Below are 19,277 nucleotides of genomic sequence, written 5' to 3' on the forward strand. Positions count from 1 at the left end.
TACAGTTCATTCTGAGGTCCTGGGGGTTAGGGCTTCAACATATGAGCTTGGAGGGAGCACAACTTAGCCCATAACAATCCTGTAGCCTAAAAATTAAAACAACAATATGCACATACCCTCAGCTGTGCCTCAGAGCAGCAGTCTAGGCCCCTCTGCTGTCTGTCCTCCTTCCCTGCCTGAGTCAGTGGAAGCCCAGAGCTTCAAAGGGCTCCTTGCAAAGCAAAATACTTGAGAGCATCAGCTCCCTGCACCACCACTTGTGGGACTGGTTCATTGGGGAAGTCCTCTGGGCTGTCTAGACAGATAAGACAGTAAGGAAGCAGGAACCGGCAAGTGGCCACCAGCCCTGAGCACCTCCCCTTCCGGGCTGGAGCAGCAGACAGAAGCTGCAACTCTGCTCTCAGCTTGATTGGAGAAACATTGCTTTAGTTCTCCAGGCCTAATGTTCTTATCTATAAAATGAAGAAAAGGAAATCTATCCACTTGCACTTTGAAATGCCACTGAATGGGTCTAGCCGACCACAGTCTGCTGGACTCATGATGTCAAGCCATCCAGCAGGCCAGCTGAGGGGGCTTCTTCTTCCAAAGACCTCAGGGGGAAAGGTCAGAGGTTCCCATGAAGTCACATGACAGTGGCTCTCTGTTTGCCTCACTCATTGCAGGCACAGGCTCTCAATTCTTTGGCATCCAGAGGCCTGAAGCAATTAAAAGATCTCTGAGTCAGCCTTCAAGTGAGCAGAAGGGAGGGAAAGTGTAATTGTTCCAAGAGCAGTGCTTTTCAGACTGTTTACATTTCAAGGTAAGAAATTCTCATCACAACCCCCAACACACAGACGCTCTACAACCCACATCTTCCAATTATGCCCGAAACTGGCTACTTCTCCTCACCTCCACTGCTTCTACTTTGGACCAAGCCACCATCATCTGTCATCTGGATAATAATCCCAGCACCTCCTAACTGGCCTCCCTGCTTCCCCCCTTCCTCCCATTCAGCCGTTTCTAAACCCAGCAGTGAGAATGAGCCTATTAAAAGGTTAAATCAGATTGTGTCACCCTTTGGCTCAAAACCCTTCCGTGGCACACCTCAGAGGAAAAGCTCAAGTCCTCCCAGGGGCCAGCAAGTTCCCCTATGTCTGCCTCCACTCCCAAGACCTCTGTCCTCACCTCCCATCCTTCCCCTCACTTCCTGAGCTCCTACCACACTGTCCACCTACTTCCTGAGACATGTCAGCGGCTTTCTGTTTCCTCTGCCCAGGACACCTTTCCCCACCTTCTTGCCTGCTTCTGAAAAGGCTGTGGGTTGTGGGATGAGCTCTATAGCTCTCTTGTCCAGAGCTGGGGGAGAGTTAGAGTCTGTTCAGTGCAGGGCTCCCTGCACCCACCTCAGCCCTGACCACAGAATGTCAAAAGGGGCCAGTGTCCACTCCTAGCAACTTCATCAAAAATCAGTTGACTTGTGAGTTTCTTCCCAGTTGCTTTATTCTGTTCTGTTGATCCATGTGTCTTTCCCTTTGCCAATACCATACTATCTTGATTATTGTAGCTATCAAGTAAGTTTGAAAATCAGGTAGTATTATTTCTTTATTCTTTATTCTTCTTCAAATTTGTTTAGCTCTTCTAGCTCCTTTGTCTTTCTGTGTAAATTTTAGAAATACCTTGTTTATGTGTACAAAAGTCCTTCTGGGGTTTTGATTGGTGTTGCATTAAATCTATAAGTCATTTTAGTAGGAATTGACATATTTATTATGTTGAACTTTAACAATCCGTGACTGTGGTGTATCATTCCATTTCTCCAATTCTTTTAGGTCTTCTTTGATTTCTTTCATGACTGCTTTGTATTTTTCAGTACTTAGATCCTGTACATATTTTGTTATATTTATGCCTAAGTTGTTCATTCTTTGGAATGATTATAAATTGTATTGCTTTTTAAAATTTTGGTTTACACTTGTACATTCCAAGTGTGTAGAATTACAGGGTTTTTGTATATGTTGACCTTATATCTGTAACCTTGCTAGAATTATTAGTTCTAGAAGACTTTTTTTTGTTTTGTAGATTCTTTGGGATTTTCTATGTAGACAATCATGTTGCCTGCAAATAAGGATAATTTTATTTCTTTCTTTCCAATATATATGCCTTTATTTATTTTTCTTGCTTTATTACATTGCCTAACTCACTGGTCTTGAATTATAGCAGTAATTGTGCACATTGGACATCCTTGATTTGTTCCTGATCATAGGGAGAAAGTATTCCATTTTTTTATCATTATGTATGATGTTAAATGCAGGGTTTTTGAAGATTCCCCTTTATCAGGTTGAGGAATAGCCCTTCTATTTCTAATTTGCTGAGAGTTTTTATCAAGAATGAATATTGAATTTTATCAAGTTCTTTTTCTGCATCAATTGATAGGATCTTGTGGTTTTTCTTCTTTAACTGTCAATATTGTGAGTTATATCTATCCATTTTTGAATATTACATTTCTAAGATAAATCCCACTTGGTTGTGTTATGGTTTTATATATTGATAGATTCAATTTGCTACTATTTCATTGAGGATTTTTGCTTCTATGTTCATAAGAGATATTAGTATGTAGTTTGCTGTTCTTGTAGTCTTTGTCTGGCTTTGGTATCAGACTAATGTTGGCCACACAAAACGAGTTGGGAAGTGTTCCATGCTCTGCTGTTCTCTGCAAGATATTTTATAGAACTGATATTATTTCTTCTTTAAATGTTTGGTAGAATTTGATGTCTGGGCCTAGAGATTTCCCTTTTGGAAGGCTTTTTACTGCAGCTTTAATTTCCTTAATAGTTAAAAGACTATTCAGGTTATCTATTTATCTTGGGTGAGTGCTGCTAATTTGTGATTTGAAAGGAACTGGCCCATTTCATCTAAGTTATCAAATTTGTATGCACAGAGCTGTTTATATTGTTCCTTTATTATCCTTTAAATGTTTTCAGGGTCTGTAGTGATATTCCCATCTTCTTTCCTACTATTGGAAATTTATATTCTCTCTCTCAGTCCCTTTCTTTTGTCACTCTTGCTATAGAGATTAATCAATTATACTGATCTTTTCAAAGAACTAGGTTTTGGTTTGACTGATGTTATCTATTGCTTGTTTGTTTTCCATTTCATTATTTCTGCTTTTCATTTATTTCCTTCCTTCTGCTTGATTTAGATTTATTTTGTTCTTTTTCTAACTTCTTAAGATGGAAGTTGTTGGTTTTTATTTGAGAAGTTTCATTTTCTAATGTGAGCATTTAATGCTGTAAGTTTCCCTCTAAGCACTGTTATAGGAACGTCACACAAATTTCAATATGTTGTATTTTTTTTTTGTGCAGTTCAAAATATATTTAAATTTCCCCTGATATCTCCTTTTTGATCCAAGGATTATTTGGAGATATGTTGTTAACTTTCCCAGGGTTTGTAGTTTTTCCTGTTACCTTTCAATTATTGATTTTTCTTTGAATTCCATTGTGGCCTGAGAGCATCCTTTGCATAATTTCAATTCTTTTAAATTTGTTAAGATTTGTAGAATATTGTCTATCTTTGTGAATGTTTCCTGTGCACTTGAAAAAACTGTATTCTCCTGTTGTTGGGCAAAATGTTCTATAAACGTCAATCAGATCCAGTTGGTTGACATATTGCTTGCTGATTTTCTGCCTACCGGTTCCATCTATCACTGAGAGGCAAGTGTTGAAAAGTTTCTAACTATAATTGTGGGTTTGTCTATTTCTCTTTCCAGTTCTGTCAGTTTTTACTTCATGTAGTAGAAACTCTTTTGTTAGGTGGGGCACATTTAACACTGTTATGTCTTATTGGTGACTGGCTCCTTTTATTGTTATGTAATGTCCCTCTTGATCCTTAGTAATTTTCTCTGCTCTGAAGTCTCTTTCTTCTGATATTCATAAAGCCACTCAGGTTTTCTTTCCATTAGCATTTGCATGGTATATCTTTTTCTTCCTTTCATTTTTAACGTATCTCTATTGTCATATTTGAACTGGGTTCTTGCAGACTGCATAGAGTCGGGTTACGTTTTTCTTTTACTGATCAGTTCTGATCATCTTTCTTGTAGTTGGTGTGTTCAGTTTAGCTAAATAAACTACATTTATATAAATGTAGTTGATATGTTTGAATTAATGCTACCATCTTATTTTTGGTTCCTGTTTGTGTCCTCTGTTTTTTGGTTCTTCTGTTCCCCCTTTCTTACCTTATTTTTGTTGTTTTGAACATTTTCTAAGTAAAAATTTTTATTTTAGAAAAGGTTCACATTTATAGAAAACCTGCACTGATGATACAGAGTTCTTATGACTCAGTTTCCTCTAATGTTAACAGCTTACATTGCTATGATACATTTGTCAAAATTTAAAAAACCAATAATTGATACTTCAGACTTTATTTGGATTTCACCAATTTTTCTACTCATCTCATCTTTCTGTTCCAAGATTCATTCCAGGATACCACGTTGTATCTAGTCATAGTGTCATTTGAGCATTTTTAAAATTTAATTTTAATTTATTTATTGTGATTTTGACTATCTCAGAGTTCTTTTAGTGGTTGCTGAGGTAATACAAAACATATACTTAACTTTTCACCATAAATTTAGAATCAATATTTTGCCACTTCAATTGGAATGTACAAAATCTACCTTAGTTTAGAGTCCTTTACCCTCTCCATTTTTTTGCTGTATTTGACTTACATATTACACCAATGTATATTAAAATCCCCAGAAAATAGTGGTATAATTTTTGTTTTCAATGGTCAAACAAATTTTAAATATGTCAAAACAGAAGAATAATCTATTATACATACTTAGATGTTGATCTTCCTGTTGCTCTTCCTTTATTTCTGATAATCCAAGTTTCCTTCTGTTATCATTTCTTTTTTGCTTAAAGAACTTCCTTCAGCAATTCTTTTAGAGCAGATTTCCTGACTAAAAATGCCCTTAATTTTGCATCATCTGAGAATATCTTTATTTCACCTTCATTCATTCCTGGAGTTTATTTTTCCTCAATTTAGAACTGTGTTGATAGGTTTTTTTTTTAGCACTTTAAAAATGCTGTGCCACTTACTTTTGGCCTCCAACATTTCTGTAAGCTATCTGCAGTCATTCAAATTGCTGTTCCCCTATGGGTAATGCATTGTTTTTCTCAGGCAGCTCTTGGGAGTTGTTCATCTTTAGTTTTCACCAGTTTCTGATGTGTCTAGTCATGGATTTCTTTGGGTTTATCCTATTTGGGATTCATCCAGCTTCTTCAATACCTAGGTTTATGTCTTTAGCCAGACTTGGGAAGCTTTTGGTCACTATTTCCTTCTTTCTTTCTTTTTGTCCTTAGACTAATATATTTTATTTATTTATTTATTTACCCTGAGTGACTGGCCATATTAAATTAAATTAATTAATTCATTGAAGTATAGTTGATGTATGATATTTTATTAGTTTTAGGTATATATCATAGTGATTCGACAATTATATGCATTACGAAATGCTCATCATGAGAAGTGTAGTTACCATTTGTCACCATACAAAGTTATTACAGTATTATTGACTATATTACCTAAGCTGACCTTTTCATCCTTGTGACTTATTTTATTTTATAACTGGAAGTTTGTACCTTTTTATCTTTTTCACCTATTTCAGCCATTCCCTCATCCTCCTCCCCTTTGGCAACCAGTTTGTTCTCTGTATTTATAAGTCTGTTTCTTTTTGTTGACATTGTTGTTATTTCTTCAAATATTTTGTCAGCATTGTGTGCTTTCTCCTGTCCTCTAGGTCTCTGATGACATAAATGATAGGCCACATAGGTGACATACATGATAGACTACACAGATTCCTGAGGTTCTGTTCATTTCTTTTCAGTATTTTTTCTGTCTGTTATTCAGATTGAGTAGTTTCTGTTGATCTGTCTTCACATTCACAGACTCTTTCCCCTCAACCTCTATTACAGTCTGTTCTTAGCCCAGCAGCCAAAGCAATTCATTTAAAACCCAAGTTGGAGCAAATCACTTCTCTGTTCAGAACCCTCCATCTCAGTCAGAGTCAAAGCCCAAGCCTTGCGTTGGCCTACAGGGACCTACACAATCTGGCCTTTATTACCTCACTAGTTTTATCTCACAGTTCTAGCCCCCTTGCTCATTTGGCTCTGGCCACATTGGCTTTTTTGCTGTTAGTCTAATACTCCAGCATGTTCCTGCTTCGGGGCCTTTGCACTGGCTGGTCTTGTCCCTGTGGCTGTCTTCCAAGCTATCCACAGAGCTGACTCCCTAGCTCTAAAAGTCTTTGCTCAGTTCTCCTCTTTGTAGTGAGACCTTCCATGACCACCCTATGTAAAATTGCAGCCCCACTTTTGCCTTTCCTTGTTTTACTTTTCTTCTACCAGATTATCTAACATAATATGTAATTTATTTATTCACTAGTCCTTTAGAATGTGAGCTCCATGGGGACTTTTTTGTTTGTTTGTCTTGTTTCCTCCTCTATGCCCACAGACTGACACAAAGTAGATCCTCAATAAATATATGTTGAAAGAATGAATAAAAATGTCCCTCTGGTCTGCTTCAACTGTAGCCCGTAGAAGACAGAAGTTTCACTTTCTTATTGAGTGTTTCCAAGTATGGACATTGAAAAGCTCCTGAGTATTTGCAAAAGACAATTCAATGTCATTGATGGCGTAGGATCTTCTAAAAGAAATCAATGGTTTAGACACCTGCTGTTCCTGCAGCCTCCTAGAACTGAGTACCAGAAATGCCAAGAGTGTGAGGTTCTGCACAGATTGACTCTTTGTAAGGTGTTGGAACAGGTACCAAATTAGAAACTGAGAGTTTGTACTTGGATTGATTCACAGGTTTCAGCTTTTCAACTTCCCAAGTGCTGTTGCTGCTAGTTTCTGAAATATCTCACAAACCACCAGCCCAGCTTTTGCACATGTACACACAGGCAAACTCATGTGCTCCCCTGCGCCAGGTGACGCTCCAGCACAGCCCATTCCCCATCCCAGACTAAGTCTGGAGAGCTCAAACGATTGTTCACAGAGGCTTTTGCCAAGATAGAATTTCCCAAGCTCCCTGGTTCTCGAGGGAATGAGGTGTGTCTGTCTGATGGTGCCCGCACTTCCCTCCCACATCTGTCAGCACAGTAATATATGGCAGATAATAGGATTTCACTGCATTGTGGTGTTTTAAACAGGCATGACAAGATTGTGATTTCAAACCCATGTTAAGTTGTAGACACCTAATTGTGGCTTCTCTTCTATCTTATTGGCAGTCAAGTCAAGGTTAAACAGCCTGGTGATTCTTCAGGCTGAGACCTGGCTCTCAACCCTTCCTTTCCCTCCACAGGGCAAGATTGGCCATGTACCCCTCTTCCTCTCCTCTTTCCACCAGGGCCCTGCATCCTCAGGAACCCAGCCTCCAAGAGCTATTGAGCTGTGCAGGAAACTGCTGGGTCTCTTGCACAGAATGGTTGTTTGAGGTTGCCTTGTTTCCTGTGTGTCTATGTTCAGTGAGTTGCAGGCACTATTGTAGGAATAGAACCTGAGGAATATGAGAGCCCTTTTCTTATAAAATATACTTGAGCTCACAATGGTGTACATTACTATTACTGTATGGATGCCAGAGACTCTGGAGAGCCCAGGTCAAGAATACCACATCTACTTTGTCATTGACTTATTTTTTAAAATCAACTTTGCAGATGTATAATTAACATACAAATTGCACCCTTTTAAGTGTTCAGTTTGATGATTTTTGACAGATGTATACACCTATATAACTGTTACCCCATCAAGATAAAGGAAATTTCCATCATCCAAGAAAATTCCCTGTGCTCCTTTCCAGTTAAAACATCCTCCCCCTAAGGTAACCATGATTCTGACCTTTACCGCCACAGATGAGTTTTGCATGTTCTAGAACTTCATGTAAACGGAATCATACAGTATCTTTTGTATCTGGCTTCTTTCACTTGCCATGTTTTTGAGATTCATCCATGTTGTTGCGTGTATCTATAGTTTGTTCTTTTTACTGTTGAGAATGTGGATGTACCAGAATTGGTTTATCGATTCTCCTGTTGATGGACATTTGGGTTAGTTTTGGGTCTGAGATATTACAAGCAAAGCTGCTCTGAACATTCATGTACAAATATTAGGATGTATGATTTGTTTTCTTTTGGGTAAATACTCAAGAGTGGAATTACAGGCATATGTTTAACTTTTTAAGAAGCTACCCAACTTTTCCAAAGTTTTGTTTTGTTTTTTACCACTTCACATTCCCACTAGCTGTGTAGAAAAGTTCCAGTTGCTTTTTGCATGTCAAGAGAAGATTCTAGGGAAAAGGCCAGGATTCATTTCTCAGGGCTGACTGGAGTGGAGGAATTTTCAGTTAGTGGTGGAGGGGAGCATTTGGAGTTTTCCCACAGCTCACACCACATGAATTATCTTCCAGCTGGTGTCCTGCCTCCTCCAGGAATGTGCTTCCTGATACACATGTGCACAACAAGAAGGGAGCCAGGAAAAGGAAGAAGCTGTGAGGGGATTAAATAAGGCAAGGCGGGATGGAAAGAGCACTGGACTTGTTCTGAAAAGATCTAAGTTTGGATCCCAGTTCTGTCATTGGCCAGCTGGTGATTTGACCCTTAGCCTGCAGCTCAGTGTTCTCATCAGTGGAACAGGGATCCTAAGGCCCACCCTACCTGATTTATAGGGTTACAAGGAGGCTTAACCTTGACAGAGGGGCCACGTGAGCAAGGACTTGACCAAGGGCAGGGGGTGGGATGGTGCTGATGGTGCCAGTACAACAGCCCAGGTTCTCAGAATCCTGCAGCCTTGGAGCTCAGGCAGGGAGGCAGAGTGAAGCTGCCGATGGCACCCCTTCCTGGGCAGGGGCAATGTCTCATATGGAAGAGCATCCTGGCCTGCTTCCAACCTAAAGCCTTAGACAGGGGGGCACTGGCGTGGACATTAGAGACCAGAGTCCTTGGTCTTGGACTCTGCTGGGTTAGCAACAAATAGGGTAAATCCTTTTAACCTCTCTGAGCTTAAATGTCCTCACTGGCACAATGGAGTGATAATACCTTCCTTTCTGCGCCTCTCCCAGAGCTGAAAGAACAGTGTGAGACAGAGGCCCAGGCGCCATGTGGACAGGCTGCCGTGGAGGCGGTGGCTGGGCCTGGAGCTGCCAAGTTAGCCAAGAGACCCAGAAGCAAATCCTGCTGAAGCCCCCTTCCCCTGCTTAGCATCTCCTGCTTCAGGCCCCATGTGTAGGAGGCGGGCAATGATGTCTCCCAGGTTGAAGAATTAAATGAGCCAAAGAATGGGGAGGAAGCGCCAGGCCCAGGGTCGGGCAGAGAGGAGCTGCTCCATATATGAGGTACTGGCAGCCGAGCAAGGTTGAAACTACCTTCATTGCCCACTAGCGATGTGACGAGTTCCTCCTACCTCAGGTGGGGTCCCAGGGATCCACACTTTGACATGGAAATGGAGATGTGAGTGCAGGACATTTATGGAGGAGAGCCTTTGGGAGGGGAAAGGAGGCAGGCCTGGGCTGAGGGAGTAGTTGAGTTGTGCTGCCGTCACACAGGAGACCTCAGTGTCCCCCACCCCCCACCCTGGCCCCACCGCCCTGGTGAGTGGTGTAACTGGGGTGGCCCTGCGCAACTGTTCTGAAGAATTGAGGTGAAATAGCAGGCCTTCACACACCTGCATGACCCTGCCATTGAATGTGGATTGCCTCCAGAAAGCGGATGTGACCTTGAGGGCAGATTCTGGAGGGACATTAAATGTTGAACACCTATATATACACAATATATACAATATATACAATTTTTATTGTATATATATATATATATACACAATATATACAATTTTTATTTTAAAAGAAAAATTTAAACTGTGAATTGCCTGCTGCCTATGCTCCCAACAGCTGAGAGAATGAATGCCTCAGTCCTGAAGGATATCTGGGCAGCACACCACGACATCTGCTATACCTCAGTTTCCTTATCTGTAAAATGGGGATAAATAGTGCCTACCTCACTGGGTTAAAATGAGGACTGAAAGAGTTAATATACACAAAGCCCTTAAAATGGTGGCTGATACATATTATTCCTAGGGCTAGCGTTTTAGAAAACATTCACTAAATCCTTCATCATCAAATGAATGAACAGAAGAATGAGTCTTTCAACCCTGTCCAGGTTAAAAGACAAATGTCGTGTTTGTCCGTTTGGGGAAAAACTTTCTAGTCGGGTGACAAAGCACTTGGCCAGAAAACAGAGTTCTATATATTTTAAGCCGTGGGACTTGCGCTCTGAGGAAATTTAATCTCCCTTTCCAGACGTCTGCTGCACCTGAGGGTCCGGCATTCCCTGTGTGGGTGTTGCCGAAGTCCCCACCTTCAGTGTGTTGAGCTGCAGTATGGGGATTTGACAGCTGACGACAGCTCAGCAGGGTGCCGGAAAGCAGACATTTAATGTGCTTTGACAATACAAAGGGTTATATAAACGACCCAGTTTCTGTAATTTTGCTGTAACTGTCATGGGAATTGCTATAGACAGATACGGAGAAGGCCCTGTTTATGCACTTAAACTTTAAAAGGTTTAACCACTAAACACATGGTCTCTTTCTCTTCCCCTCCCCTCCTCCTGATGCTGCATTTAAATTGTATTGGAGCTGAGGTGTGGGGAGAGGGGATGGCAGTTGAAATAATGTGTTGCTTTTTTCTGCCCAAGTCCTGGACCCTGGCCCTGCTTTCTGACCCTTGGGCCAACCACCTGCCCCTGGCCAGCCTCCCCCCGGGAGATTGCCTTACCTGCTCTCAGCAACCAGCTGCAGAGGGGGAGGGATGGCAGGAAGTGAAATGCACTCTCTCTGAGCTCCAGGCTTTTGCCAATTTAAATCTGGTTCTCGTCCCAGTGTTCAAAGCACGTCATTCTTTGATTCTTGCCATCTCAGAAGACTTTTCCCAAGGTGGGGGTGGGGATAGTTCTAAAGCCAGAGAGGCAGGAGGCAGGAGGGTTTATACACACAGATACCACAGGCTTCCAAGATAAGTGCCTTAGCGGGGAGAGCTCCTGGCTGCTGCTGACATTTCTCAGACAGGAGATCAATAAGTGGGTAGAGCTTGAAAAGCAAATCGTGCTTCCACCTGCCCTGGGGAACCCTCAGCAACTGTCATGGCAGAGGAGGCATCCCAGAGGAGGCCAGAAAAGACAGGGGGACACAGATAGCCTTGGTACCGCAGAGATGGGGGGCAGGGAACTTGGGACTGCCCAAAGAGATGAAAGAGGCAAACGCCGCTGTTACTCATCCCCACTCCTCCCTTCACCGTTTTTGCTGAGTATGTTAAGATCCCTGACTTCTGCCTCCCAGGTAAAACCAGACACTGGGAGGTGGGTTTGCAGCTGATGTGGCATTTCCAGCCCAAAGAGCCTGGCTTGGACATGGAAAGCTGCCCCAGGTGGGAGACCTGTATCTGTGGTTGGGTCTCTGCAAGAGGCAGAAGCCTTATTCTCTGCCCCGCCACCACCCACAAAGACTTTAAAGATTTCTCCATGCTCCACTCAGATGTGCAGAGGAATTTTCTATAGCAGATTCAACTTTCTCGTGAGTCTGACCCATGCCTTTGCAGGTGTGTGTGTGTGTGTGTCCCCATGGGAGCACGTATACATACACACACACACACACACACACACACACACACACACACACACACACATACATGGAAGTGGGCCACAGAACTGGGAGTGAGTATTAAACTTGGATCTGATCAGGTAGGTCTCCAATAATTTAAACAGTCTCTTTTGGAAATTCAGTCTCTTTTGCATCAAATAGTTACTCTTTCCATTTTGCTCTCCCTCTCTTGACCCTTTCCAAGATGGCACCTGGGTATGGGGTGGGAGTATGCCACATCCTTACAGTCATGGGGGCTGGGGATCTATACAGTGTCACTGTTCCACTCTCCAGATCCTTCATATCTCCATGGCAGTGCTGGCAACTGCTGAAATTGATGGTTCATGATCTTGTGGTGTCCTCTGCCAGGGCCTTGCGGTCCTCCCTGCTGACTTGGCCCTTCCCAGCCCTGGCTGCTATTGAAGACCCCATGAGGCACGGCCATGACTCCTATTTAGTCTCCCATTCAGGTGGCCCAATCAGTTCCCTTGATTCTAGGATCCTTTTTACTCCATGGTGGTAACTCCCTCTGGCAAGCTCTCCAGCTAGTGTCTTGCCAGCATCTGTGTTCTCCTAGGGGCCTGCAGGTAATTCTGGGATCTCTTGCCTTCCAAATAGAGACTAGCACAGATATTTTAGGAATGCTGCCTCAGGTCTGCTCTCTGCCTAACCAATAGCTGCCCCACGTTACTGCACATATACTGTGCTGGGTGGCCTCTTTGGGGAGTCCTGGGCAGAGAGCAGGCAACTGGGCTTCTGCTCTTGGTTTTTGCCTTCACTCCCATCAGACAACTCCCTACTCTGAAGCTTTGATCCAGAGAGGTCAGAAGGAGCAGGATTTTCCCATCTGGTTGGGACATCACCCACGTCACAGTTTTTTTTATCTTTCTGACCTAGTTTCCTTGTGGTTTAGCTTTAGGGGCAGAGGATGGACAACGAAATGGCTGCCTGTCTAGTCTGGATTCTCTTGAAAGCAGAGCGTGACAAGAGGACTTGGGAGAAGATGATTCACTTGAGAGGTGATCCTGGCAATTAGGTGTGAGGGAAAAGAGAGCGTGAGATGGGGAAGGAAGAAATACAAATATAATGGAGGGCAGCAGGGACTGAGTTCATAGAAGCATAAAGAATGCCTTGCAGAATTGTACACCGAAAGGACAGGAGCCTGGGGCATTTCTCTACCAGCTGCCATCTGACCCTGGTTGAGGATTGCCCCTGGGAATACTAACCCCCTCCCACTTCTGTGCTGTACACATGCACACATAGAGCAGGCAAATCCCCAGTGGATGAAGAACGCCCAGGGGCAGAAAGAAGATAGACACTCTCAGCTTGATGTGAGTCTGCCCCCTGCAGCTGCTTCTGAAATTAGAGGTGGTCCAGGGGATGCTGAGGGTCACCAGAGGTGTCTGACACACTTCACCCAGGGGAAATCAAACAAGGAGGAAGTTTTAGAACATGTCACTCATTGCAGCAGCCTGAATGATTTGGTCTAATATCCTTGTTTTAAAGAGGCCTGAGAAGTTGTGATTTATCCAAGGTCAAAATGGTTAGACACTGAGACAAACATAGAACTTGGCTGCCAGAGGCTCAGAGGTCTTCCTGCTGTATCACACAGATCCATTCAACCAATGATTATACATATATTGACTGCATGTTGTATTCAGAGCATTGTGAAGTATAAGACATAATGCCTTTTTTTCAAATAATTTGCAATCTAGATGATGAGAGAGGTTTGCTCTTTGGTTATCATAGGTACTTGCAAGAAAGGGGACTAGCTTAAGTATCCTATTCAATCAGACAGTGCTCCAGAAACATAAGGAGGAGACAAAAGGGGCCCAGAATAATAGAGAGTGCCTGTGGCAAATACACATCCAGCAAACTTTGAACATTAATCCCAGCTAAGGTGTGAGAGGAAGACTCTAAGACAGTCCCCCATGTTCCCTCTCCTCCTGTGAAATCATCTTCCCCCTTGAGTGAGTGTAAGCTGGACCTAGTGAGTCACTTCTAACAGATAAAATATGGCAGAAGTGACGGGATGTCACTTCCAAGATAAGGTTATAAAAAGACCGGATCTTCTTCTGGGTGCTTCTCTCACTTACTCTTTGTGGCCTGCTGCAGAAGTAGCCTGCTGCCGTATCAGAAGATAACCCTGTAAGGAGAACCATGTGTGCGAGGTTGGAAGTGGATCTTCTGAGGCCTGCCAGCAATCATGAGAGTGTGCTTGGGAGCAGCTTCTCTTCTAGTTGAGCCTACTGCAGTCCCAGGGCCGCCTTGATTGCAGCCTCATGAGAGACGTTGAGCCAGAGGACCCAGTGAAGCCATGTCGAGACTCCTGAGTCTTACAGACTGTGAGATACATTTTTTGTCTTTTTAGTTGTTAAGTTGTGAAGTAATTTGTTACACAGCAATAGCTAACTGATACAAAAGGCATTGCATTAGAAATTGGCAATGGAACTATGAATAATACATGGACCTAGGAGCAAGTAACAAAAGTCTATTCAGACTATCTTAAGCAGAAAGGAGCATATTGGAAGAAGCTGTGGTTGTCTCCCAGAACTCAAGGTCAGGAAGGGCAACAGGACTTATGAAAACTGGAATCGGAAAATAAAATTCCCTGGGAAACAGGTTGTGAGCCACTTTTTTACTGACTCTCTTTGTCTATCAGGTCCATAAAACCTTTTGTCTCAACAACAGGTTGAGGGATGGGAATTTTCTCACTGGCATTTTCTATTTCTTCTTGTACATGGGGAAAAATTAGGCACCCTTGAGGGCCTTACATGTCCTCTCCATTTAGGCACAGCAGATATGTGAATTCCCAATTCTTGGAAGAGAATTATCAAATAGCAGGTCTTAGCTCAGCTGCCCATGTTTGGTCCCCCCAATAGAAGCTAGCTAATGGGGTTATAGGAATGGCTGCCCCACTCAGAAGGGACTCTGAGAAGGTATGAAAAGTGCAGGCAAAGTAACCAACAAACTTCTTGAACCACTTGAACCTCAAGAAGCTTGCAGTTCATTTGAATGGGATGAGAAGAAAGAATCAGAACTGTGGAGCATTTTACTGGCATATTCTTAACTGGAGGACTGGGAGTTTAGTAAGAACCACATGCCAAGTTCTAGCTGGGTGGCTTCTTGAGAGCTACTACTTGGTCTTTGCTGGGCTTCAGTTTCCTCATCTATAAGATGACCAAGTTGGCCCCCAGTGGCCTCTAATGGCCCTCCCAGCTCTAAAATTATGTGCCTCTAAAGGAAAGAGAAAGCAGAGGTGGCATCTCCAGACATCCTCGAGGAACTGTGGTGCCTGGCATTGCATGACTAGATGGCCTGGGTCTCCAGCATGTGCTGGAGGTAGATGGCATGTACACAGGGGAAGGGCAAGGTGAGGCCAACACTGAGACTGGCCTTGAGAGCAATCAAACCATGATGCCACAGCTTTTAGGACAAAAGTCTATGTTTTGGGGTGAAGATCCAGATATTTAGAGCCTTGGAAGCAGCTCAGTGGCCTTGACCCTTGTATAGTCAAAGGTTACCTGGAGAATTTACAAAGCAGAACTTTGTGCAAGAAGACAGCACAGCTATGGGGGTAAAACTGGTTACCTATGTTAAAAGTGGCACAAGGTTGTGGGGATGACTGGAGTTGATCTTGAAATGGTGGGCTAGGACACATCCCCATGCAATGTTGGTCTCATGCACCCTTCCTTCTGTTTTCCCTTCTCTCTCTCTCTCATACACACACACACACACACACACACACACACACACACGTGCACACACACACACATGTTCTTTCCGAGTCTTAATATCAATAATCCTTCTCATGCTTTCTCAACCACTCAGAGCTCAACCTGCTACTTGACGTCATCATATCTGGAGGGCAGCACCAATCAGTCCTCTCCCTGCTTTATGTCATTTGCATGTCCCTGCCTCATCCCCGTGTTGGCGGAAATTTGGGTTTTTATTTTATTAATCTCAGTATGAAAATATCTTCCTTTCTTTCTTATGCCCATTAGCTGGGAGGAGAAGTGGGGGGAAGTAATTACCTCTGTGTAGTTCAAGCCTCAAATAGAAGAAGGTACGATTCAGATCTAGAATCTGATAAGGAGTTGCCTTTCCAGAAATGGGCCTTGCACAAGGAACACCAATTCAGCATGGCAGGCACATTTGTCCTCTCCTTGCCTTGCCTGCTACCCTCCAGTTCACAAAGTGAAGCACAGTGTGTGCTAAGGGACTGAGAACGCAGCCCCTTTGTGACAGCAGGAAGTCACCTCCCTGCCTCACCAGCAAGGATGGATTAGTTCATGCCTATTAAATGCTTTCAAAATGAAATGTGTCCTGTACCCAAACACTCAATCTGATTATAGCCCTAGGTCTGATATCACGGACGGAGGAAAATGTAGTTCCTGGCTGACATCACAGCTGTCAAAGTGTGTCTTTTCTTGTGGGCTAATCAAAGGATGATACACGGGAAAGGGGAAATGGCATCAGGGCCTTGCCCAGTCGCGAGGGATGGGAAGGTAGGGGGCATAGAGAGAGGAAGAGGGAGGCAGGGGTGGGGTGCGGAGATGAGAGACAGAGAATTCCAATTATTATTAGGATCAGAGAGTCATAACTTACCCTTAATATTTCCACGAAACCTGCTGAAAACAAATGTAGTTTTACCCAAGATATGGCTTACCCTTCAAAACAAGTTTCTTTTCGAAGTTAAGGATTCAGGGCTTGTTTCATCTGGCTTTGCTTTAACTGTTTGCTTATTGGGTTCATGGCTTGCTTGGTTGGCTGAATTTTCTTATTTTCACTTAAAATCCCACAAAATATGACTCTTGCCTATTTTGCCAAGGTGGCTTTTTCTTTTTGTCTGCGATGCGGTCTGATCACCTGGCCAGCTAGTGGAGGGTGCAGGCCTGCCCGCATGTTAATGGCAGGCCCAGCGTGCCAGGACCCTGTTGGATTCTGTTCCTGTCTTTGTCCACCATGGACAGACCTGTGCTTGGGTTGTCCGTCCAGCTGCCCTCTGGCTGCAAACAGCTGAGGCTTGTGCTTAATCATTGGAAGGAGCCAGCTGAGCCTGCAAAGTCCGATTCCCTTTTTTAACTGTGGGGAGGAGGACACAAGCCAACTCTGAGATAGCAAAGATTGTGAGCAATGCCAAGGGAGGGTGCCTGGCAGGGAAAATCTGACAAAGAGAAGGTGTGAGGACTGCTGAATCTGTGAGTTCTGCCTCCTGGGGGCCGTCAACACCTAGGCCAGCGGACGGTCAGCTGCAGTCAGCTACAGGATCATTCATTATTTCATTCAGTGATCCTTTTGTTTTCTTTGTTTCTTCATTCATTTTCCACTTCTTTTATTGTATGTTCATCCATTCACTCTGCATCCATTAATGTTAGTATCTATACATTTTGCATTTATTATTGATTTACTCTTTCAACAAACATGTTTTGAGTATCTTCTATGTACCAGATACTAGTCAAAGTTCTGAGCTGACAAAGATAAATAAGACAAAGATGCTCACTTAAAACAATCAAACACATACCTAAATAACCATAATATGGATTAAATACAATACTTGTTTTCATAGAGGTACCAGTGAAGTTCTCTGGGTATTCAGAGAAGAGGGGTTATGTCAAGCTGGAGGGAGCTCAGAAACTTTTGTGGAGGAGGTGGCATTTGAGTTGAGCCTGGAGATATGGCAGGAATTTTCCCACATGGCCATAGAAAATTGGCAAAAACTACAACTGGCAGCAGTCCCAGCTCATGGAGGGGCTTGAGGGCAAGATGTTGGATGAATACCAAAAAGGACAGCCCACTCAGGATGACTGGAATATGGGGCAAAGTGAGCAAGGAGGCAGCAGATGGGGCAGAGGTCTGGAGAGCCCCAGAAGGCCAAAGGACCTCTTTTTGGAACAGCAGAAGTGTCCCCAAAGGCCACAGTTAAAACATGGTTGCTTCGGAGAAGCAGGAGGTAAGGCCACGTGGATGGTGGGTGGGTCTCCTGGACTCTTCTCCCATCAGCAGTTCAGCCTGCATGAGTTTGCCACATTTGTTCATTTTTATCAAAGAGTCACGTATCTCAGTCCAAGCTTCTGTAGCAAAATGACTGAGACTGCTGGGTTTGGATTTTGGATTTCATAGACCAATACAGTGTTTCAAAAATCAAGAGACTGCCATAATGATGTCACCTTTTAATTTTGTCAAGAAAGAATATACTCAAGATTTGCCAATTTACCATCACTATCTGTGGCAAAGCCTGCCAATTGCCTACGAAGTATCCATTCTCCCCTTCTTCCTGATAAACAAATGCTATTTTGTTTGCGGTGACAATATGGCCAAATCAAAACCACATTTTCCAGTCACTGTGTAGACCATCTGGGACAACTCCTAAAGGGGGCTGGCCGGTTCAATGTGTCTTTCTCTCTCCCTTCTCGCTCCTGCTTCCAACTTAAAGTTATCACCTCTGGAGGACCCCAGCGCACCAGCGTCAGGCTGAGTACGGGGCTCACTCTGAGGGGCTTGCAACTTTCCCTAGGAAGCGGGGAGCACCAGGCCCGCTCCGCGCTTGGAACTCTCCAAATCTCTCTTGGTGTTTCTAGTTCCCTCCACTGCTGCCCTCCCCATGATTGACCCTTGTAGGTGTGTGAGGGCAGTGAGCAAGCTGGCATCTGACCTCTGGCCCTTCTCCCTCTTAATGAGATTCCTCCTCCCATTACTACAAGAGCAGTTTTCCTTTGTCCCTCCTCTCTGGTAGCAACTGCCCTTGGATCATGGTCATTTCATCTCATAGATGGTGCTATGCCCTTTGTAGCAGTGCATGTATAGACAAGACAGCACAAAGCACTCTAGATCTTTCAAAACAGGATATTGGATACATAGAATTGTTTTCACAAGTGTTGGATGGGCAGGGGAGATGTGTGGTGGGCACCACGCTGCTCCAACCAGAACACCCCTCAAGGACAGACTTGTTGCCCCAGCTGCCGGAAGAGTTGCGTGTGCTAGGAGTAAACTGCTTCCAGCTGCCAGCCCTCTTCAGGGTCACCTCAGCTGCTGAGAGCACTTGCCCAAAGCCACACCCTCCAGAAGCACCATGGTGGCCCACTGTCAGACAACTCTGAAGAGCCCTATCTATTCCTGATCTCCCTGTGGGATTGGCTAAAGCTTGGTTGGACCAGCATCACAGTTTCACTTACCCCTCTACCCAATCTTGCTGGCCCCTGCTCCCTCCCACAGATGTCAGTCCTTCAGAGATACCCTGTGTGCCAAACTCCATGTTAGCATCAGCTTCCAGCCATCCCAACCAGAGATTAGTAACTACCTGCAGGAAGTCACAGACACCCCTAGACTGAGCAGCAGAGGGCAAGAGACATGTCACCAAAGCCCAGGGGCCTGCTCACCACTGACATGGCTGGAGCATTTGCTAGAATAGAGCCATTGCTGAAACTCCAGAGTCCCCTCTGGAATCACCAGTCAATGGAGCTTGGAACTACCCACTGCTGATAAAGATGCCACCCTAAATAGAAAAAAGAAAAACATGTTCTATCTCCTTCTCAACTTCCCAGTCACCTACCACTTCTTCCCATTAGAAAAACCAGCTTAGAAGCTGGCTAGCAAAGGAGTCCAGGAAATTGTTTTTGCAGGCTTGCAATC

The sequence above is a fragment of the Manis pentadactyla genome, chromosome X (assembly GCF_030020395.1).
Source record: "Manis pentadactyla isolate mManPen7 chromosome X, mManPen7.hap1, whole genome shotgun sequence".
Lineage (NCBI taxonomy): Eukaryota > Metazoa > Chordata > Mammalia > Pholidota > Manidae > Manis > Manis pentadactyla.